The sequence below is a fragment of the Camelus bactrianus genome, chromosome 15 (genome assembly GCF_048773025.1).
Source record: "Camelus bactrianus isolate YW-2024 breed Bactrian camel chromosome 15, ASM4877302v1, whole genome shotgun sequence".
NCBI lineage: Eukaryota > Metazoa > Chordata > Mammalia > Artiodactyla > Camelidae > Camelus > Camelus bactrianus.
The window spans coordinates 14,523,324-14,546,405 of record NC_133553.1 but is presented as its reverse complement, the minus strand read 5'-3'; the positions used below and the strand labels follow the sequence as shown (position 1 = coordinate 14,546,405).

The following is a 23,082-nucleotide window of genomic DNA, read 5'->3' as shown; positions in this document are numbered from 1 at the left end:
AGTTGTCCTTCCCCAAGACTGTTAACCTGGGTTGAAAGCCCACCTCCCCACAGTGCCCCAGCTCCCACCAAGGTCCCAAGCTTCAGCACAAGAACAGGACCACTGCAGACTGCTTTTCTCGTTCTGTTGTTACCCCAGTGCAAGCAGTGCTGGTTCTAACGCTGGCTTGGGTTCTTTCATCAAAGGTCACAGATCAACCTACCCTCTACAGACACCATCTTACTTTAAAACATTGTATGCTATGCCATTCAGACGTATTTATGAACCACCAAGAATGATCCTCACTTTTCATTCTTATAAATAATCTTTGCTAATTCCCTGTTCTGTCTGCCCAGTGTCTCAATGGAGCAGCTCCCACAGAACACAGAGACAAGGTCCTTCCATGGTCCCGGTTCCGAGAGGTCTCCACTAGGAAGTGCGGTGCCGGACAGAACAGCTGAGACAGCGTGGCCATGCGGTCGTCCACGTCGCCTGGTCTGCGGGCAGCACACCCCGGTGCATAATTAAACCCGGCTCTCTGACTACGTGTTCTCCTCACTGACGTCTCCTCCTGTGTCCTGTCCCGCGCGGGCTCGGGGGCGGGAAGGGCCTAAGGGGGCGGGGGGAGAGGCGGGCGCCGCCCCCGAGGACGCGAGGGGCGGGGAGGCCCGTTCTGCGGAGGGGTTTGTTGTTAGCGAAGAAGTCCTCGGACTCCGTCACTAGGCTGTACGTTCCAGGCGGACGGGCTCCTGGATCTAGCTTGTCACGAGTTCTTCAGACGCTAACCAGTACGACCCCCGGGAGAAGTCAGAAGTGCTTGTCAAACGAGCAAAGTGCTAAGTGCAGAATTCTCGAGAATTATCATTTGCTCTGGAAGAACGTTTGTCTCCATGGGAACGAACCCGCTCCTCTCCCTCCTCCTCCGCCAGCAGAAGTGACTGACGGCGCGGTGCTGGGGCCAGGCTGAGCTCTGCCTGGCGGTGGGCAAGCAGTCTCCGGCTGCAGGACCCCTGCGGGGTGAGACAAAGGCTCCTCCGGGTGGAAGGGGTCTAGGCGAGAGCCCAAGACATGTTCTTTCCCTTGAAACATACTCTAAACAAAAGGCATCGCAGGAACGCTGGGTGACGGATCCTGGACCCCCGGCTGGAACTGTTTTGTTCTGACAACTGACACACCATTAACCTTAACCTTAACCAGTGAGGGAATGTCTCCAGCTTTCTAGAAAATTAGCTAGTTTGGTTTTCTTCATTGAGCCGTGTTAGTGGGAACACGAAGAAAGACCGATATCACCACGAACCAGGCGCACCTGTTATGTGTGAGGAGAGTCTCGGCGCTGGGTGGGCGTCGAGGCGTGCCGTGCGCCTTCTGCGCCTCGCCTGTTTCGTTGTGTCACTAGCGGTCCAGCAGGGCTCCCGGGTCCAGAGGGCGAGAGACCAGGGAAAAGTCACAGACAGGGGATCCGCTCGGGGCAAACAGAAGCATCGGTCACCATTTGCCACTTTCCCCAGGATTTCCGTCTCGTAGGAAATCAGCTGACAAAGGGTGTGTTGTGCGGCTTAAGGCAAGTTCCCTGGCCAAGGAAGGTCCCTACGCAGCCATGACTGGATGATGTAAGGGTCCCCGGACTAAGCTTTTCCTCCCGAGGCCTCCCTGGATGCCAGGTGAAAGGGTGGCTCTACAGACCGTCCCCATGGTACCCTTGTGGACTCTGGCTTTTACGAAATAACCCAGTAAGTTCCACGACAGCCAAGAGTTCATGAGATAAGTTCTAATTCTGTTTGTGGTTGATTGCTTTTTGAGAAAAACAAACAAATGTATTCTTTATACTGGAAGCAACATTAACGTCCACACAGTCCATACCCATCTTTTTACAGCTGTAGAACCTGGTGACAGAGCTCAGTGTGCTGGCTCTGATGTGCGGCAGCCAGAGGCAGAGGGTGGCCACGCGAGGGACACCCGGCTTGTCCGCACTGCTGGATCCAGCCCATGTGCGTTACAGGGCCAAGGAGGCCTGTGACAGAGCCCCTGTGCCCTGTGAGTGCATTTTGGAAGCTTGGCACGCAGAAAGAGTGTCCCACGAGCACAGTGTTACAAATGATAAAGTCGTCGCAAAGTCGGTGTCCGAAAGCTCGATTCCCCAGAAATGCGGCCGCCGCGCCCCAGAGACACGGCAAGGGGCTCGTGGAGAGCACTGTTCTGAAAACTGGGTTCTCCAGACAGCCCGACTTGTGTTATTTTAATTCTAAAATATATTTTCGAATTTACTCCATTCAGCACAAATGCTCTGAGTTCCTGCTGTGTGCCCATCACTCCTGGGCTGCGGAGCAGCCGCAAACAAGAGGAAAATCCCGGCCTCGTGATGGCACATCCCGGCCTGGAGGGCAGAAAGTCACCCGGTTACGTAACACGTCAGACACGGAAAAGTGCCGTGAGAAAAAATAAAACAAGCATAGGGGCGTGGGGCTGACAAAGGAGAGCGTCTGGTGTGTAACCAGGCAAGGAAGGAGAAGCCCCGCCATGCAGGGCTTTGCAGACCAATTACGAGAAGTCGGCCTTCTATTCTTGACCGAATGAAGGCCACATCATGATTTTGGACGGAGGCGAGACATGATCTGTTACTGGTTCCTAAGAGGATATCCCTTTTCTTGTGGTGAGGGGGGAAGCCCCATAAAAAGACCAGCAGGACCCCTAGCAGTGCCGCTCCGTTCCTCCCAGCAGTGTCCGGTTCCCTGGCCCAGAGGCTTTATCTCACTGTTTGCCTCTAAAGCGGCTAACTTACACCTAGAATTCTATTGGTTCCCTGGGCTCACTTCTGATTGGTTATTTCCTTCACTCCTGACCGGTTATTACTCTCACTTCTGATTGGTTATTACTCTCACTTCTGATTGGTCCACTTCCCTAACTTCTGATTGGTCCATTTGTAGTACTTTATTTGCATGGAGCTCACTCCTGATTGGTCTATTTCTACAAATCTTGTTCCTGGTTGGTCAACTTCTGTTGTACTTTATTTGCATATGATGTTGCAAAGTGTAAAAGTGGCAGCCTATAAAAGGCCTGTGTAACCTCATAGACGGGGTGCAGAGTTTGGAATGTTAAGTGTTTTGGACTGTGTGGCGTAATAAATCTTGAGTTCTCTAACTCTTCCAGTACTGCCTGGTCTCTCGGTTGGATCCAGGTTGTTGTCACAGCTGAGCTGTAACACCGAGTTGTAACCTTTTATTCCGCAACAGTGGTAGTCAGTAGACGTTGAGAAAAAGTAGAAAGACTTTGTGAAGCTGCGGGAGTCGTCCAGGGAGGCGGAAGGGGGCTGTTCTAGGCTGGAAGTGTTCGGTGTGCGCAGAGGTGGGTGTGTTTTGAAAGTACCCTTTTTGATACGGGTTACAGGAGAAACAGGGTTTTTGGTCTCTGCAGGAAGAAAAGGCAGACGTGCCCTTCCTGGAGCTGGCGGGAGTGGGTCATGGGAGGTGGTGAGCGAGCGTGCCGGTTCGGGGGGCTTGGCAACCCCTGCCGGGCGCCCAAGCGCAGGTATCAAATTGGTCACTTGAAAACACGGGTGGCAAATGTCACCCACTAGTGCAAAAGGCTGAGTGTCAGCTCCAGCCTTTGTAAGGAGAGTATCCCCCAGACGCGCTAATGCCTCTGAGGTGACCGGGGCCCCCATTGCCCACGCCTCTGGGACGTAGGTGGCCGTTCCTCCAGGGGACGCCGCTGTGGTTACTTAGGTGCCGACCCCACGGGCCCGATGCTGGTTCGTGCTGCGCGCGTCGCTGCCTGGCGCTGCCAGCGCTCCTCCCGCCAGGAAGCCGGGGTAGCGCTTCCCGGGAGGAGAAGCGGAGACGAGCGGAGCCCCACAGCAGGCCTGGGGTCCGGAACGAGCACGCGTCTCCACCAGACACTGAGGAAACAGCGTCCGGGGGCTGCAGGAGATGAAGGGTGTGCCGCCGCAGAGCTGGGGGCGGGGCGAGCTCCGGAAAGCGGGGCGGGCTGGCGGGGCTCGGCTCTGAGGCGCCGAGTCAGGTGGGAAGTGAAAGGCGCTGTGGGCCTGAGCCGAGGGCGTCCTCGGTGACGTTCGCCAGGAACGCTTCCGTGGCTAATGTGGGTGTCGGCGTCCCAGCCGTGCGACCCAGGCCCCGAGGACTCCGAGGTGAGGGGGAGGGGCCGCCCAGGGCCGGGACTCGGCGCTCGGGCGTCTCTACGCCAGGCCGCGCGGAGGCCGGGACCCGCCCGCGGGGCTCCCCGCGCGGAGGCGGCGGCGAGACGGCCTGACGGCCGCGGCCTTTCCCCGAGCACCGCGGCTGGTCGCCTCCATCTCACCACGCCGGGCAGCACGTCTAAAATCACTCTTATTTTGGCCCGTTTCCTGGATGTTAGTCTCCTGGCTGGGCCTTCGGGTGTTACACTAACAACAAAATGCTGTGTCATCCTCGGGCTGGCTCAGCGATTCGGACGGTGAGTGAACGTTCATCACGCTCTTGGGGCGGGTCCGCCGCGTTCGCGTCCTTCAAGGACGAGGAGAAATGAAATGGCTCCCCGGGAACCACCGACACGGCGTGGCTGTTGCAGGGCTTTGTCCCCGCCCGGCCCCTGTGGGCCACCTGCTTCTCCTCTTCCTTGTTTTCTCACTTTCTACATATGAGCGCCTGTAGGAGAGGCCAGGTGGATCACAGCACCCGCTTCTGGGAGGCTCTCGCCCACCCACCCTGGTCCTCCAGGTACCTGAGCGTGAGGGTCTTCCAAACCTGGCCTCACGCTCTCACCAAACACCCTTTCATCTCCTCCATTGAGGTGTCTCAGAACCGCTTCAAACCCGCGCCCCACACTGGACTGACCGTGTTCCTCCTGCCGCGTTCCCACCTCAGGGAGCGGTGCCACTGTAACCGCCCAGGGTTCTCAGACCCGTTAATCCACAGAAATTGGCAGGAGACCAAATGGGAAATCCAGGCCAGGCTTTCCTGGGACTCGGGCTGCATCCCGAGGGAGCGAGAACAAGAAACAGGTGCCAATAGTTCCTTAAATGTGGTGAGGGTGGGGTGGGCCGGAGGGCTGGCTGGGGTGGTCTGCCCGCCCCTTGGTGGTGCCGGGAGCAGGGGTCACGTGCAGGACCCTGCTGCTGCTCCTGACACTTACAGGTGGCACATGGGGTTTTGGTCTTTTTGTTTTGAATCTGGTTCATAATTTGCTCCAACGGTGCCAGTTTTGTATCCTGTTGCTGGAGGAGGAACGGGTTCAGGTGCAAGCCCTGTGGACAGGGTGGTGGGTCCCACCTGGCTCCCCACCACCCTTTCTGCCCTGCAAGCTGGAGATGCGGTGGTCATCCGTGGCCACGGTCACTCCTCGACCCGCAAATGCTCAGGCCGCACTTTTCTGCTCCTTTCACTCCTGTGCTGTCTCATCCATCTCTTTCCGTTGCCACCACTGTAGGCAGAGAAACCATCTTGCACCATCGGGACCCCTGCAGCGGCTGCCTCCGAGCCTCTCCAGGCCAGTCTCTCCGCTAAAGCCAGTGAGCCAATGAGATGAACACCTGATTGAGTTACCACCACCTGAGATCGCTGAGGGCTTCTCTCTGTTCTTACAGAAACGACCACCACACTCGATCAGGCCGTAACTAACAATCGTGGTCTGACTGCCCCACACATTGACTCCGCTGCAAAGAGGACCCGAGCCTCAGGCCGGAGCGCCGGCAGGCTAACGTCTTCATTCCGCCTGGGGAGACCTGAGCAGAAGACCCAGCCAGCCAAGCCCAGGCTCCTGATCCCCTGGAAATTGTGAGCTGGTAAACATTTGTGTTTTAGCTGCTAAACTTGTGGTGACTTGTCACACAGCAGCAGACATTTTGTACACCCGTGCCAGGCTCTCCAGAGTACTGACTCCCATCTTTGCCAGTCGAGGGGAGCGGTGCAGGGGAGGGACTCTGGGGAGCGGGGAGGCCCAGCCAGCTTCTTGTGCAGGTTTCACCCACTCAAGACATGTAGGCAGAGATGGTAACTGAGCCGTCGGGGAGCATCAGGCACTGCTCTGGGCTCGAGGGATGCAGCAGTGCGTGGCCCAGACTCCAGCCCTCCCAGAACCTGCACAGTCGCCAAGGGGGACAACGATGATTGTAAACAGTCACACAGCACACAACTCTGGGCAGAAGGCCGCAGGTCCGGGTCCGGGGGTGGGGATGGGGCCAGCAGGACTGTGCGTGCTGGACGATGGGGTGCCATTTCAGGCCGGAGGTTAAGAGTGGGGCCTGTGGTGGGGTGGTGCTTGGGTAAACACCTGAAGGAGGTGAGGGAGTTGTTACCTGTGGTCCTCGGGAGAAAGGGCATCCCAAGCAGAGAAACTTGTGTGTGTTTAGCAGGTGAGGACGCTTGTAGGTTGGAGTGAAGTGAGAAGGCTGAGGAGAGATGGCGTGTGGGTGTGTGTGGGGTGTATGTGTGGTTGGTGTGTGTGTGTGTGTTTTAAGGATGTGGGCTCTCGCTGTGAGTGATATAAGGGAAGATTTCACAGTTCTAAGCAGACAACCGATGCGACCCGACTTACATTTTATGAAGCTCAGTGTCATCTCCCTGTTGAGGGCAGACTCCAGAGGGCAGGGAGGAGAAGAATGGTTTGGAAGGCCACACGGTGATGCAGGGACGAGGTGGCAGTGGCTTACATGGCTTTGGACCGAGGGGGCGGGGCTGGTTTCTGGAACCCCAGTAGTCCTGCTGGTGTCCAAGGACAACTTGCGTCACTCTTTCCTGAGACTCCTTGGGAATCCGCAGTGGAAGGTGGGTTAGTTTTATTCTTTCCTCATTGCTGCCTGGAACTTGGTTTTTTCAGAGAATCTTCTTTACTTGTCTCAAATCTGCTTCCAGCTCACAGCTTTTCCAGGCCTAGCGGTGCTTCTGTAAATGAGCATCTGAACCAAGGCCTCACTGACGTGACGTTGGATGCTGTTGCCGAGTGTGCTGGGACTCAGGCGCCAACCTGTACAGTCGTGGGCAGACTGGGACAGACGGCACAACTGCTGTCTCCACTCCTGCGCCCCTGTCCTTTGTGTTTATAGCTTGTAAAAAAAGTCCCTTTAGAGTTATTTTAGTGGTATTTAAGGCAGAAGCAAAAAAGTTGCAAAAAAAAATGCATGTATTTGGCTTGTTTACTTAGCTAAGAGGTTTTTGTTGTTGGCTTTGTTCAGAGGATGATTACATACTATGTTTTACCAAATGAATTTTCCTCATCTATTGAGATGTTAATACAATTTTCCAAATTTAAAGTATTTTGATTATTTCATCTGATTGACTTTAAAAATTGAAATGTGGTTGGTGTACAGTATTATGTTAGTTCAGGTGTGCGACATGTAATTTGACATTTGCATTTGTTACGAAACGTCCAAGCTGGTAAGCATAGTGAGCATGTGTCCCTGTACAAAGTGCTGGTGCTGAGTGACCGCATTCTCTGTGCTGTACAACCCATCCTCCGTGACTCAATTACTTTATTATAACTTGGGGTTGGTACCTCTATTTCCTTAACCTAGTTTCTTCCCTGCCCCTTCCCCTCTGGAAACCTCCGGTTTGTTCTCTGCATCTTTGAGTCTGTTTTCGTTTTGTTTTGCTTGTCTGTTTGCTTGTTTTTTAGATTCCATGTGTAAGAGATCATACGTGGTCTGCCTTTCTCTGTCTTACTTCACTCAGCATAATAGTCTCTAGATCCACCCATGTGGATGTAAATGGCAAGATTGCATTTATTCTGTCTGAGTAATACTCCACTGCGTATACATTGCTGACGGGCACTCAGGCTGCTTCTGTATCTTGGCTATGCTAAGTAATGCTGCCATGAGCATTGGGGTGCATGTGTCTTTTTGAATTGGTGGGGATTTTTCTCCGGGTAAATACCCAGAAGTGGAATTGCTGGATTATGGCATAGTTACATGTTTAGTTTTTGGAGAATCTCCATACAGTTCTCCACAGCGGCTGTACCAGTGTACATTCCCACCGGCAGTGCACAGGGCTTCATTGTTGCCACATTCCCTGCGGCCACATTTTACTTGGTGTCTTTTTGATGACAGCCTTCCTGACAGCTGTGAGGTGCCATCTCACTGGTTTTGATTTGCATTTGTCTGTTGCTGAGTGATGTGGAACATCTTCTCATGTACCTGTTGGACATCTGTGTGTCTTCTTTGAAAAAATGATCCTCTGCCCATTTTTTTGATTAAGTTGTTTTTGATGTTGACTTGTATGAGTTCTTCATGCGTTTTGGATGTTAACCACTTACTGGAGATGTTTGCAAATACCTTTTCCCATCCAGTAGGCTGCCTTCTCATTTTCTTCGTAGTTTCCTTCACTGTGCAAAAGATGTGTAATTTGCTGTAGTCTCAGATCTAAAAAAAACTATTGCTAAGGCTGATGTCGAAGAGTACTGCCTGTGTTTTCTTCTAGAAGTTTTATGCTTTCGGATCTTACATTTAAGTCTTTAATCCATTCTGAGTTTACTTTCGTGCATGGTGTGAGAAAGTAGTCTAGGTTGGTTCTTTTCCATGGAGCTGTCCAGTCTTCCTAACACCATTTACTGAAGAGCCTGTCTTTTCCTCACTGTGTATTCTTGCCTCTTCTGTCATAGGCTGATTGACCATATAAGTGTGGGTTCATTTCTGGACTCTCCTGTTTCCCTTTGTTGACCCATGTGTCTGTTTTTGTGCCAGTACCATACTGTTTTGATTATGATAGCTTTGCAGTATAGTCTGAAATCCAGGCACACAACGTTTCCAGTTTTTTTGTTCTTTCTGAAGGTGGTTCTGTGTATTTTGCACTTACACACAAATTTTAGAATTACTTCTAGTTCTGTGAAAAATGCCATTGGTATTTTGGTAGGGATTGTACTGAATTCATATATTGTTTCCAGTGATAACGGTAATTTTACTAATGTTAATTCTTCCAGGCCGTGAACCTGGTATGGCTTTCCATTTGTTTGTGTCTTCAGTTTCTCTCATCAGTGTCTTGCAGTTTTCAGAGTACAAGTCTGTTACCTCTTTGGTTAGATTTATTCCTAGGTATTTTATTTCTTTTGATGCAACTGTAATGGAATTGTTTTCTTAATTTCTCTTTCTGATAGTTTGTTATCAGTGTATAGAAAAGTAACAGATTTTTGTATGTTAACTTTACTAAATTTATAGTTCTAATAATTTTTGCTGGCATTTTTAGGGTTTTCTGTATATAGTATGTCATCTGCAAACAGTGACAATTTTACTTCTCTCCAATTTGGATTCCTCTTACTTCATTTTCTTGTCTGATTGCTGTGACTTCCAGGAGTGTTTTAAATAAAAGTGGTAAGAGTGGGCGTCCTTGTCTTATTCCTGATCTTAAAGAAAATGCTTTCAGTTTTTCACCATTGAGTGTGATGTTAGCTGTGGGTTTGTCACATATAACGTTTATCATGTTGAGGTATGTTACCTCTATACCCACTTTGTTGAGAGTTTTATTTCATAAATGGATGTTGAATTTTGTCAGAAGCTTTTTCTGTATCTGTTGAGATGATCCCATGACTTTTATTCCTCAATTTGTTAATGTCATCCCCTCACATTGATTTGCAGACAATGAACGATCCTTGAATACCTGGGACAAATACCATCCGATCATAAAGTAGGATCCTTTTAACATATTGTTAAGTTTGGTTTGTTTAGGGTTTTTGCGTTTAAGTTCACCAGTTATGTTAGGCTGTAACTTTATTTTTGTAGTGTCTTTACCTGATATTGGTGACAGGGTAATGCTGGCCTCACAGAATGAATTCAGAAGTGTTTCTTCCTATTCAATTTCTTGGGCTAGACTGAGAAGGACAGACATTAAGTCGTCATTAAATTATTTGTGGAATTCCTCTGTAAAGCTGTCTGGGCTTGTACTTCTGTTTAATGAAGTTTTTAAAAAATTATCATTATTACTGACTCAATTTTATTAGTGTAATCAGTCTGTTCACATCTTCTTCCTGACCTGGGCTTAGAAGATAGATAAATTCTTAGAAATGAACTATTTTTTTCTAGGTTTCCAATTCATTGATGTTTAATTTTTAGTAATCTCTTATCCTTTGTATTTCTCTTTCACTTCTAATTTTATTCATTTGGGTTCTCTCTTCTTCGTGATGAGTCTCACAAAAGGTTTTCAATTTAATTTTTTCAAAGAGTCAGCTCTTAGTTTCATTGATTCTTTTCTAGTTTTTAGTCTATAATTATTTCTCTAATTTTTATGATTTCTTCCTTCTCCTAACTTCAGATTTTGTTTGTTCTTTTTTAATTTCATTAGATGCAAAGTTAGGTTGTTTATTTGAGATTTTTTTAATTTCCCAAAATTGGCTTGTATTGCTATTAACTTCCCTCTCAAAATTGTTTTTGTTGTGTCCCACAGATTTTGGAGTTTTGTGTTTGTTTTCATTTTCAACAGGCATTTTCCAGTTTCCTCTTTGATTTCTTCAGTGACCTACTTGTTTAGTGCCACGTTCTCTAGCGTCCACGTGTTTGTGTTTTTGCTGTGTTTTTTTTTTTTTCTTACAGTTGATTTCTAGCCTCCTATCACTGTGGTCAGAAAAGACACAATATCATTTCAGTCTTGTCAGATTTACTAAGACTTGTTTTGTGGCCTTGCATGAGCTATCCTTGGGAATGTTCCATGTGCACTTGGGAAACAATGTGTAGCCTGCTTTTGAATGGAATGTTATCTATATAACTCTTTAAAGTCTGTTAGGTTTAGTGGGTCATGTAAGGCCAGTGTTTCCTTACTGATTTTCTGGATATGTCCACTGAGGTAAGTGGGGTCTTAAAGTCTCCTACAATTATTATTATTATTGTAAGCCAGAGTTCACACTTCATTAAGGTTTCCTGAGTTAGTCATGTTCTAATTTATCGTGACTGGTGTTTTCAGAATACTCCAGATTTCTGTCTCACCTTTACATGTACTGTCTTGAATTACTTCTAATGTCCTAATCCGTTTAACTGTAATTCTGTATTAGTTTAAATCTCAGAGGGCAATCTAGTTTCCAGATTATTAAAGTGAGAAAGAGACAACCTCATTGTGTTTCATAAGAGTTCTAATTTTTCTTCCTTTAAAAATTTTATTTGGTCCCATTTGTTTATTCTGTTTCTATTGCTTGCGTAGACTGTTCTAGGAGAACATTTTTGAGATGTATGTCAGATAATGTTTTGCCCATATTTTCTTCTAGGAGGTTTATTGTATCTTGTCTTACATGTTTTAAGTCTTTGATCCATTTTGAGTTGATTTTTGTATATGGTGTAAGGAAGTGTTCTAGCTTCATTGCATTACATGCTGCTGTCCAGTTTTCCCAACACCATTTGCTGAAGAGACTGTCTTTATTCCATTGTATGTTCTTGCCTCCTTTGTCAAAGATGAGTTGACCAAAAGTTTGTGGGTTCATTTCTGGGCTCTCTATTCTGTTCCATTGGTCCATATGTCTGTTTTTGTACCAATACCATGCTGTCTTGATGACTGTAGCTCTATAGTATTGTCTGAGTTTTGGGGGACTTGTTTCTCCAGCCTCATTTTCTTCAGTAATGCTTTGGCAATTCTAGGTCTTTTGTGGTTCCATATATATTTTATTACGATTTGTTCTAGTTCTGTGAAATATGTCCTGGGTAATTTGATAGGGATTGCATTAAATCTGTAGATTGCCTTGGGCAGTGTGACCATTTTAACAATATTGATTCTTCCAATCCAAGAGCATGGGATATCTTTCCATTTTTTAAAGTTGTCTTCAATTTCCTTCATCAATGGTTTATAGTTTTCTGTGTATAATTCTTTCATCTCCTTGGTTAGATTTATTCCTAGATGTTTTATTAGTTTGGGTGCTATTTTAAAGGGGATTGTATTTAACTATAACCATATGTCAAATATTTTAGAACTGGTTGGCCTACATAATAGGTTTTCTTTCATTATCTTAACATTTTCTTTTAAGCTTTTGTTTACTGCAGTGTTTCCCAAACTTAGGTGTGTATCAGGATCTCAGAGAGCCAAGAAAAAACACAGTTACAGGATAATTAAGGAAATGTCTAGGTCTTTGTATTTTTATCCAGATCCCCAGGTATTTTTTTTCTTAAATTAAAAAAAAAAATTACTAAATAAGGAAATACTCTTTTTCAGATTAAAAAACAATTATTTCCCATTATAGGTTATTGCAAGATATTGAATATAGTTCCCTGTTCTATAGAGTAGGTCCTTGCTATTTATCTGTTTTACATATTGTAGTGTGTATCTGTTAATCCCAAATTCATAATTTATCCCCCCTCCCTTCCCTTTTTCCCTTTGGTAACCATAAGTTTGTTTTCTATGCCAGTGAGTCTATTTCTATTTCATAAATAAGTTCACTTGTACCATTTTTTAAGATTCCACTTGTACCATTTTTTAAGATTCCACATATAAGAGATACCATTATTTGTCTTTGTCTGTCTTACTTCACTTACTATGATAATCTCTAGATCCACCCATGTTGCTGCAAATGACATTGTTTTATTCTTTTTATGGCTGAGTAGTATTCCATTGTATAAATATACCACAGCTTCTTTATCCAGTCCCCTATCGGTGGACATTCAGTTTGCTTCCATGTCTTGGCTACTGTGAATAGTGCTTCTATGAACATTGAGGTGCATGTATCTTTTTGAATTAGAGATTTCATTTTTCCTGAATGTATACTAAGGAGTGCGATTCCTGGATCATACGGTAAGTTCCCTGCTGTTACTGTGTCATGGTCTATTTCTGCATTAATGTCTGTTAACATTTGCGTTGTGTACTTGGTGCTCCTATGTTGAGTGCATATGTATTTGTAATGACTGTATCTTCTTGTTGAGTTGATCCCTTTATTATGCAATGTCTTTGTCTCTTGCTGCAGACTTCACTTGTAATCTGCTTTGTCATACACAAGCTTTGCTCTCCTAGATTTCTTTTTGTTTCCTTTTGCATGGAATGTCTTTAGTCTGAAATGAGTCTTGTGCATAACTAATTGCTTTTATCTTGCTGATTTCAAGATCCTTTATTTATCTTTAAATTTTACCTTTTTAGTTATAATGTGTCTTGGTTTGGATCTTTCTGGTTTTCTCTTGTGTGGGAGACTGTGATTCTTGGACCTGGATGTCTGTTTCCTTCCCTAATTTAGGAAAGTTTTCAGCTGTTATTCCTTAAAATAAATTCTCTGCCCCTGTCTGTCTGTCTCCTGGGACGCCTATAATGCAAATGTTAGTATGCTTGATGTTGTCCCAGAGGTCTCTTAAAATGTCCAGATTTTAAAAAATTCTTTATGATCAGCTTGGGTGATTTCCACTATTCTGTTTTCCAGTTTATGATCCATTTCTCTATCATTTAATCTACTGTCATGTATTTTTTATTTCAGTTATTATAGTCTTCAGCTCTGTTTGGTTCTTCTTTATATTTTCTAAATCTTAGATGAAATTCTCATCGTGTTCATCCAATCTCCTTCCAAGTTTGGTGAGAATCTTTTAGTTCTTTTTATGAGGTTTTTGTTTTCCTTTATTTGGAAAATATTTCTCTCTCTCTCCATTTTACTTAATTCTCTGAGTTCTTCCGTTGTGTCAGGCAATTAGTTACATTTCCTGATCTTGGAGAAGCAGCCGCTGTGTAGGAGATGTCCTTTGGGACCAGCAGCTTCTCCTCTGGTAACCAGAGCTGTCTGTGCCAGGGGTGCCCCATGTGGGCTGGGAGGGCCCTTCTGCTGTGGCCGGGCTGTCTACTGTAGGCATGCTGGACAGTGGGGGTGGCTTCCCACACTGTTGGCTGCACGGTCTAGTGGGACATGAGGCTGCTGCTGGCCCACTGGTGGTGAGTCTGGTCCTCACTGCAGCTGCCTGGGCAGCCCAGGGCGGGGATGGGGAGCATGCAGGGTTGGTACCAGCCTACTGCAGGGTGCGGTCAGGTGTCCCCGCAGTTGTCTGCATGTCCTGGGTGGGCAGGGGGCCTGAGGGCTGGTGCATGACCACTGAAGGGTCTCATGGGGTTCCTGCTCAGTTGGCTGTGCAGCCCAGGGAGATTTAATTTGTTAAGTATTTAAATAATACTGTATTCGTAGAAAAAAATACAACTTTAGTTTCTGATGAAAAAAAGTGTATGTTGCTGGATTTTTTGCTAATGTATTATTTCAATTTTTAATCCATTTTCCAACAAGATGTGATTTCATACTGTCTTGTTTTTTAAAATCAAGCCTCTGTTAGTTTCATAAAGTGGTTTTATAAATTTGAAGTTATTTGCTATTTACAAATTGGATATAATTCACCTGTGAAATATTTGACCCTAAAGTTTCTGTTCTGGAGAGTATTTAGTGGCTCAGTTTTGTGATGGTTGCGGGACCGTTCTCGTCTTCTGCTTCTGCCTGAGTCAGCTTTGGAGTCCGTGCGTCGCTAGTAGGCCAGCCGTTTCTCTGACGCTTTCACAGGCGTTGGCGCAGAGTTGCTCATGCTCTTCTCTCCCTAGATTGTGTGATTGGGTCTGTTGTCATTCCTAGCACTGTTCATCTGGGCCCTATCTCTATTTCCTTAATAATACAGGAAGTTTTGCCCCTTTTCTTAGCTTTAATTTTTCTATTCTTTTTACTGTAATTAATTTAGCTTAGCTCACCAACCTTAGGTCTGTCTTAGGTCTGTCTGTCGTCTCCAGTATCAGTGTTTGTCTCTTCCGTTCTCAGTAAGTGCTGCTTGGCCTTCTAGCCTTGGGCGACACCTGGCTTTGCTTTCTGTTCTCTGTGCCCTGTGAATCCCTGAGAACTGAAACTCAGGCGCTCAGGCTCAGCAAGTCAGGGGAGGCCTGTTTCAGGGTCTTAGGTTCCTACTTGCACATTGTTTTTAGTTTGTGAATGTGTCTTCATTTCTTTCCGGTTCAATGATAACGTTAAAGAGGCATTAAAATACGTTTCAGTTTCTTGACTGATTTCCGTGCAAGTTGGGGTGGTTGGGGCTGCAAGCTTCTGCTGCTAGGAATCCTCTTGCCTGCGCCTCTGATGTTTAAGAAACTTGAACCTACTTGGCTTCTGGTCTCATGTGAAAAGGACAATAACTTTTCTATTTTTGTTCAGTTCTTCAGGTGAAATTTCATCACCTGATTTTTTTGGAACCTATGATGCTACTTAACTTATTAAAAACATGATGTCTAAGTGTTTGGGACACTGTTCCTGGCCCCACTATAAACCTCTGGCTCTGAGAACTTGTCATCAAGGCCAAATTCAACTGTAAGCTAGCCAATAAGCACTGAAGACTTGTTCAGCTTTGCTACATGGGCCCCAGCCCTCACCCATGACCCCGGCTGGATGTAAGTTAATACAATAAAATCACCGAAGTAGGCAAGACTTGGGTTCTTTTCACTGGGGAGTCTCACACCCTGCGGGCATCTGCAGATGCAGACGGGGGCAAGGCAAAGCAACGGCAGGGGCTGGTGCTGGGGGCCCACATGTCTTCTTCCCAGATGTTTGTGCAGCTCCGTTCCCACCCGGCCGAGATGCTGCGCTGTGTTTGTATCACAAAGCGGCAGCACGGAGCGACCACGGGACAGTGATGTCACCGAGTGCCACATCGTGCGGCGCCCAGGACTGGGTGTTCAGCGTGCATCACATGACAGGAGGGAGAAGTCGCACTTGGCTCTTTCTGGGGCAGCTCAGAGATGTTATGGAGCCTTCTTAAGTCTTTCTTCCTCTTGAGAAGAACTCTGTGAGGCAACTAAGGATGAACAGTATTGACAGTCTGTAGAGGAGACCAAGGCTTGGGGACGTGAAGTGCCCTGCCCAGGATCACACAGCTGCGACATGGCAGAGATGGCGCTCGGGTCCCCTGACACCCGCTCCCTTTCCTGTACGGCGAGTCATGGGAGACCTTTTCGCCAAGAGGTTTGCCATTCGTAGTTTCTGTTAGTTCGTGGCCACAGCAGCAGGCGTCTGGACTCGCGATTAAGCTTTTGCTTTTGATAGTGGGCTCTCTGGTCACAGCGTCAGCCGTCGCCTTGGGGCTGAGACTTGCAGGGTACTCATGGGAAGGAGCAGGGCCCCTGGAAAGCCTCACCCCAGCACCTTGCAGACCCTGGCAGACCTGCTGGTTTTTTCACCCTAAGCTCAACGAGAAGCTGGCCAGTGCTGTTGCACTGGGTTGCGTGTCGAGCTTGTTAAATGCCAGTTGTATTTCTGTGTGTGTGCCGCAGCCTGCAGGGACTGGGCGGGGTTGGGGGGGCTCAGTTAAGAGTCCTTTGCTGTAGTCCAGGTGGAAAACTTTGATTAGGGAGAGTCAGTGGAGATGGAGGAAAACAAAGATTTCAGAAATATTTTCTTGGGGGAAAAAAACATGATACGCTGATTGGGAGATACAAGGGGCTGGCTGAGGAGAAGAAAAAGGCTCCTGAATTTTTCACACATTGATGACGGTGACTCCGTCCGCTGGGCTGACGAGCAGGCAGAGCAGAACCTCAGGAAGTTGTCTGAAACCTCAGACTGTCCCCCCACCCCGACCCCGAGTTTGACGCCATGGGTGGGGGCCTGGGTGGGACCCAAGTGGGACCTGAGACTGAGTTTCTAAGAAGCTCCCAGGTGGCACTGAACTGCTGGTCTACCAATCAGATGTCAGCTGAAGAGCAGATTTTAGAAGAAAAATCTTGAACGCAGTTCTAGCTGAGCCGAATGTAACACACTTAAACTCCTTTCCCCTCCTTTGGCTCTGAGGCCGGGGGAACATCTCACCACTTCTCCTGGGGAGGGGCATCACGGGATAGTAGGAAATGCGTGGCTGGAGGCTTAGAAATCCTGAGTTCACATCCAAGCTCGCTCTTTTCCTCAGGGTGACTTTGTGACGATTACAGTCTTCATAAGTACCAGTTTTCCGCTCTATGAGGTCGGCATGCCCGTCGTGTGTGTGTGGCCGTGTGCGCTGTGAACACTGCTTGCTGTCTGCCCGCCCTCCGTCCCAGGTGGAGAGAATGGTTTCACGCCTGCTCAGGGATGCGGTGCGTCTTCGGCCACTTTCATCTTCGGGCTTAGAAGCCTCAAAGGGCAGTTCACTCAGGTCTGTCCCTAGAAAGAGCTGGTTTTGGCTTTGCGCATTTTAGTGGCTCAGTCAGCAAACGTTAATTTAATTGGCTAAAACATCAGGTTCTTTAATACAATTAACCAGCATTCTCATCTCTTATTTAACCTCTTCTCTAGAGCTTAATAGGACAAAACTTCCTCTTCCCGTCTTCAACACCACATTATCTTTGAATCATCCTTGATTGAAAAACAATATAGGGGAACCGGCTTTCTATTGTCAACCCCACCCCCATTCAATGGCCCTGGAGTTGCACTTTGAAAGGTAACAGTTTGTCTTGATACTTACAATTTCAGTGTGAAATATACCTATATATGTGTGTGTGTGCAAAATCATAAAATGTGGTTTTAGTTTTAACAGCTTTATCGATACTGATTTTTCTGTTTAATTCTGATGTTTTGTCTGGGTCTATGGTACATACGAAGAACGATTATAATATTGACATCTTTCTAGTTAATTCTATTTGATTTCTGAACTTGCAAACAGCACCTTCACTTGACTCCAGTCCTAATACAGTGAAGTGAGTACAGAAATCAGGCTTGGAAAGGGCTGGGCTGCCACCTGGGTGTCAGCACATTCTGAAATTCAGGAAGAGTGATGCCGTGTATCCGGGCATCAGAGGATGCTGCCGGCAGACACGGGTCTCACTCAGCCTTCAGGGGATGGTGCCCATCCTTTCCCTGAACAAAAAGCAAAGCGAAATCCAGAGAGAGCAGGATGTCCTTCAGGAGGATGGGCACTTGTGCACGAGGTCAGTGCACCGACTGACACTGCTGTCAAGTGTATCCAACAGCACAGTTTTGCTTTATGTGAGTGAAGGACTGTAAGATTACAGACAAAAATTATTCAAATAATTTGCAAGCCACCTGGACCGTGGACATCTTAGAAACATGATTTACCCCCGGAGGGAACGGGGGCGTCTTTGCCAGCGAGCATCCCACGTGAAGTCGATGAACCCAGCCCCATGTGTGGCCTCCCCCTGGGGTCTGGCTCTCCCGGCGTCTGTGAGCGGCACAGTGCCTTTCCTCACGAGAAATCCAGCACCTGCGATGTTTACCGTCGGGCCACCTGTCCTGCCCCTGCAGCCTCAGGTCTGCTGTGTGCTCCCCGTTCCGGGGACTCCTTCCTTTCATTTTGCCCTTTGGATTTTCCAGATGGCGCGTCTAGCACTTTTTTTAGTGTTTTAAGCGGACCCTTGCCTGCAGCGTTGCTTCTCAGTGCACTGGATTTTATCACAGAGTTAAAAATAGTTATAAGCTGAGTGGAAGTTAAGGTATTGGGCTAAAGCCGAGTTGACTCCAAGCCTCCAGACTCACAGGAGCTCAGTGGTCGCTTTAAACGTTCGTGTTTGTGATCGTATAGGACTCGGGCCTCTGTGAAATCAACCTGAAAGCTCAGCTCTCGGGTCTGAACGCGGAGGTAACTGGGTGTGTGAACATGGTCGGTTCTGTCCACCCTGAGCCCAGAATCGGAAAGGCCAGTTTCAGCCCAGTCTGTCCATAACTTATTGTTCGTAAGGATTTAAAATGTTTTCTTTTGTTTTCTCTCTGCTGTGGTCTCTTTTTAACATCGAATCAGCTGATAACTAAATATTTTGATGTGGAAAATTCTAATTTTATTCATAACATTTAGTAAGCTTCATTGCCTTCTCTCCCCTCCTCAATAATTAATTTACATTTGAAACAGCAAAAAACTGGTCCAAAAGCACCTTTTTTTTTTTTTTTTTAATTGGTGGTGGTGGTTTTATTTTTGTCTTTACCGGTTTGAATATGCCAGGGCAACCCGAACAGCTAATCATTTATACACTTATGCTCTATCGGAAAGTTCTTGTTAACTGACCATCAGGCTGTTTTTCTTTTGTTATAGTTTCATTCATTTCGGTGGATAATATTCTTAAAAAGACTTTACTCTTCTGAAGCAGTGGTCGGTAACCTACCCTAGGCGAACTTTCTGTGTAAACTGGCACAGTCACAGTGGAATTATCTTAGCTGAATCTACATTTTCTTAGCCTCAGGACTCCGTGATCTCACTTGCCTTTCTTAGGGCTGTTTAATTATTGTCTCTGAACAACCGTGTTTGTGGGACTCAGCAAATTACTTGGGATTCGTGATTTTACTGATTTTTGCCTCCTTCCCTCTTTTTTTTTTCTTTTCTTGTGTGGGTGGGTAATTAGGTTTGTTTATTTATTTAAAGGGAGGAACAGGGGGTTGAGCCCAGGACCTTGTGCGTGCTAAGCACACGCTCTACCGCTGAGCCATCCTCTCCCTTCTCTTCCTCCTAAGAAGAGTTTTGGAAAGTAAGATGAATACGTCGTCTTAGTTTAGCTCTTTTTTAAAAGCACCTTTCACATACATAGAGGCAATAAAAATACGGGTCTGCAACCTGTCATTTGCAATTCCGAAGTCCAAAAGGCACTGGGGAACCATTTTTCTGTGTGTTTGGCTGCCACTTGGAGGCAAGCCTGCCGGGCTCCCAAGGTGACAGACAGCTGCACCTGCCCTGGGCAGGCGGGACCCCTGGCGCGGCTGCCCGCACGGCTGGGAGGGACGGTTCTCCTTACCTGGGGCTCCCGGGCCTTCAGGTGCCACGGGATTTGCAATATATGCACCCTGGGTCTTTTCTGAGAGCTGAAGGAGGTCTGAATTTGACCCATGTGAAATTCAGAGGTTTTGGGGGAAGGGTTTACAGGCTTATATGTTGAAGTAAAGTTGAATTTGGGCTTTTGAAGACAGTGGTCGTGCTGGGTTAGTTTCAGTATAAGTGAGGAACTGTCAAGAACAAAACCACTTCTCGAGCTGTGGCAAAACGCTGGCTTTGCTTCCTCACCATTTCAGAGAGGGTTAAATAATATCAGGAATTCAGAAATTTTAAAATAGTGACGTGTGAACCAAGCAGGGTCCCTCCTGGTATTAGGGCTTTGTCTTTGACCGACTGTCTTAACCTCTTTTCGGATCAGACCGGCAGGCTGCAGAGTGACCTGAATGTCACAGAAGTCCCCAGGTGAAGTCATGATTCCAGAAACTGAATGTTCAGCATGGGAGCAGGGAAAGGAAAAACCCCAGATGATTAATGCTTAACTTGGTGGTGGTTCCGGGACGGCGAAGGCAGGACTGGCCCGAGTGAAAGTGTGAAGGGGAAGCTTCTGACTCATGCCCTCCCAGAGTTTACTCTGCAAACCCCAGAGCCCCATCTTGCTTCTGGACTGATTTACTGTCCTCGCTGCTGACTAATTGCCCCTGAGCTTTACCTTCTGATCACGATGCCAGCCGAGGGGGGACTCCATCCACGGACAGTTACAGGGTAAAGGGTGGTGCTTGGAGATTTAAGAACGAAGCCTTCAAGGAATCAGCCCCTGATGGTGGAACGAGCAGAACGAGGTGGATGATGTGAGGGAGAACCGACGTCTGTCACCTTCTCATCATCCAAACAGACAGCACCAGCCGCCTCTGGTTCATCACACCTGCTCTGTGTTCTGGAAACAGACTTGACTGACTCGCTCTGCTTTGGTTTTCCCTTTCTACACGTCTTTAAATATCTATCTACGGAAATGTATATGTGAAAGTATGTCTGTGGAAATGTAGACACATGGAAATATGTATATGGAAGTCTCTTTTGCTTTGCTTTAATGGAATGCTTCAAAAGATTAAATGAGTGGCAAGAGACTGTTTACAACAGGTAAATTCACCCTGGAGTCTGGAGTACAGGGGGTCGATAGGAGCTCTTTCCCAAGGTTAAAATACTGTTCTGAAAATCCGTCTCTCAGACCGTCTTTGTGCTTCTCCTGAGTTACACAGTTAGAGGAAGAGGAGGTGTGTTACGGTGGCCAGGTGAATATTTGATTTCTGTCGCTTCCAATACTTGTTTTCATTTGTCTTTCGCATGCTAACAGTTTGCCATCTGTATAGTCATAGCTGCTGTCCAACCCTACGCCAGGGTTCCCTGACGAACTGGAGCACTGTCGCAGATTCTCGGGACGGCGCTGACTTCACACAGCAGAGGGGCAGGCGTGTGTGCGTGCAGCTCAGAGCTTCACGGGGGCGGGTGTGTAAACGGAACTCCTCAACCACCTTGAGTTGATTAAAGCAGTTCCTTTCTATCCGAATGATTATAAGTGGAATATCCAATAACTGGGAATTTTAAAACAAGATTTAACACTGCTTTGTTTCTGTGATGACCTGGAAGCAGCTATGAAAGAGGCTGAAACTTCTAGAACTGTTTACCTACACAATGGATTCATGGCATATGCGTATTTAACTGGCAGACAGTCAGATAGCATTCAGGATTTAAGAAGAGAGAGAGTGATGGAAAGTAATTTAAATAATGTTAGCAACCAAGTCAGGGACTTGTCGCTGCGTGCAGAGCCCAGACGAAGCGGTAAGGGGCAGAGTCACATGACCAGCGAGGGCCGAGGCGTGGGGAGCACCTAAGGGCAACGACGGGCCCCGCGGACAGTCAGTGGAGAAGCGGGGCCTGAGCCCCACGGTGGCAGGGACGTGGATTCAGCCAGCAGCCTGCAGGGGCTTGGAGATGAACTCGTCCCTAGAGCTGCCAGCAGCGAAGGCAGCCCTGCGCCCGCGCTGACTGCATCCTCGTGAGGCACGCGGACTTCACAGAACGTGTGTAAAAAGGAGCCCTCTGGGGGCACAGCGGTCCTTCCGCGGGGCTCTGTGCTGGGAGCCGCACTCGTGGACTTCGGGGCTGTAGGCGTCTCAGCGCGACCACTTCCTACAAGCAGGCAAACCATCCTGCGGCCAGTTTTCATACAGGTGTTAATTGTGCATATTTGTTACGTGTCAAAAATTGTAATCATTTTAGCTCAGAAAAGTTGCACTTTAAAATCTGTTATTTTTCTGTTTCCTATTTCTTACTGTTTATCACTTAGACTACAAATACGCTGAAGTGAAAGGGATGGAAAATGAGATTGACGCACATGATGGGGAGGGAAGCAAACCCCTCCGTGTTTTTGGAATAAAATGAAGGAATTAACATAAACCTAACTTCAGCACCTTAAAGATACATTCCTTTAATTTGTTTCGTTTTGTTAAAATTATACATTCACTGAGCTTTAAAAAATCAAGCAGTCCTAAGGCTTTGCAGAAAGTGATGGTCAGTGACTCCGTTCTCAGAAGCAGCTGCTGCAGGTTTCAGCTGCTCATTCTTAGATGTAACGACTGTTCTGCTTGCTTCTCTGTTTCTGAATTATGCTCCTATTTTGCTATTTTTTTCCCTTTGGTTGTTCCTGGTTAAGACAGTGTCTATGGACTTTCCTTTCTGAAGATGAGGCTTCAGATCTCTCATACTCATTCCAAATACGCCAGCACATCCCCATCCAGTCTCCAAAACCAGTATAGCATGATTTTGAGAGAAGATACCCAGTGTTTACTTCATAACTATTACAAAATGTTACAACTGAGGCTTCTTGGCTGACGGCGCTCCCTTCTCGCACACTGTTTGTGTTTGTTACATTAGTGTAATATCTCTGCGTATTTATGGTTTGTTACAGCTTGTAACGCAGGTCCAGGCTCTTACAGAAGGATGCTCTCTGCATCAAGGAACCTGCGCCCCACCCTCCTAGAGCTTCCCTGCCCGCGGCCAGCCCTCCCTGACCCCGCGCAGCCGGCTTCCCTCCGGTCTCACTGTGCTGCGGTTTCCAGGGAGCTGCACTCACTACTGTTGGAAAATCCCTTCCCCTCCTTCCTGTTTCACATCCCATGCCCTTTTCCTGCTTTGAGTGGCTGCTGAAATTTGGATGGGCCCTCCTGTGGCGGCTTCCTCAGAAGAACACCCGGGAGGAGGCCGAGGATGGACACGCGCATCAGGGTTGCGTTGGCTACTTTTTGACGAGCAGTCTAGGTCCTGGGTGAGGCTGCTTGGTCCGCGACCCCATGTCCTGCAGGTGTGGGTGTGTGTGAAATCCAGTTCTTCCGTAACCACCTCGTTCTCTGTTTATTCTCTTTCTCTCTTACTAGGCATTGAGCTTAATGGATCCTGTAACAGCCGTCTCCTTCTTTGCTTCCATTTTACATCTTTCTTTAGTTCTGCTTTCTAGGAAATTTTACAAGACGGTCTTCCAG

General features: G+C 47.2%; 1 long non-coding RNA gene across 3 annotated transcripts in view; it reads left to right on the top strand.

Annotated features, from left to right (window-relative positions):
• The first annotated feature begins 3,071 nt into the window (after nucleotides 1-3,071).
• LOC123617404 (uncharacterized) overlaps nucleotides 3,072-23,082 on the top strand; it is a 59,676-nt gene continuing 39,665 nt past the window's right edge. Inside the window, exons 1-3 of one of the 3 annotated variants that reach the window (XR_006725528.2) lie at nucleotides 3,072-3,321; nucleotides 5,558-5,755; nucleotides 19,965-21,996. This is a non-coding gene — a long non-coding RNA (uncharacterized LOC123617404). Of the gene's footprint in view, nucleotides 3,322-5,557; nucleotides 5,756-19,964; nucleotides 21,997-23,082 lie in introns of those variants that run through there. The other 2 variants (XR_006725529.2, XR_006725527.2) reach the window with 2 other exon arrangements.